Source organism: Chrysochloris asiatica, unplaced genomic scaffold (genome assembly GCF_000296735.1).
Source record: "Chrysochloris asiatica unplaced genomic scaffold, ChrAsi1.0 scaffold00027, whole genome shotgun sequence".
Classification (NCBI taxonomy): Eukaryota; Metazoa; Chordata; class Mammalia; order Afrosoricida; family Chrysochloridae; genus Chrysochloris; species Chrysochloris asiatica.
In genome coordinates, this window is record NW_006408545.1 from 17,908,386 (window position 1) to 17,909,026 (window position 641).

Below are 641 nucleotides of genomic sequence, written 5' to 3' on the forward strand. Positions count from 1 at the left end.
GAGGGTGTAAATCTTTACGGGAGTAGAAAGCCTCACCTTTCTCCGGCGGAGCGGCTACTATATCCATAGGTATAGTTAAAGTTCATCAAATTGTAGCAGGTTACTCTCCTCCCCCCCCCCACCCTTTCTTTCTTCTTCTAGTTGAGTTCTGATCATCCAGCCATTGAAGTCAGGTCAAGTGGGTACTATCTGCAAGGACACTATTTGTGTTCTTGTGTATCTCCCCTCACTTCATATCAGCTGGACGCTCTCTGCTCTAGTCCTCTGTGGCCATGTCACTGCCTCTGGGTCCAGGAATCCCCTGGTCTTCCCATATTGCTGGGCCATCCAGGTCTCCACCCAGGTTCACAGGGGTCTATTGAATGTGGTCAGGCTTAGCTTGCAACTTCATTGCTGTTTTTCCTCCTCTTCCCCTTATCAGTGGCCAACATGGTCACCAGCCAGTCCACATCCCTGCTCATGTATTCCCCTGGAATCTCAGTCTTGGAAGGGGATTTGCTCTGAGGGGTCCCGACCACTTGCCTTGATGGCTCCTGGGCAAACAGCTTACTTGTTCTTGTAGCAATCAATCAGACTGCCATTATTGTTTTGGATTTTTCCTGCCAGTCTTTCTTTCCCAAAGTATCTTCTGTTCTTCTAGC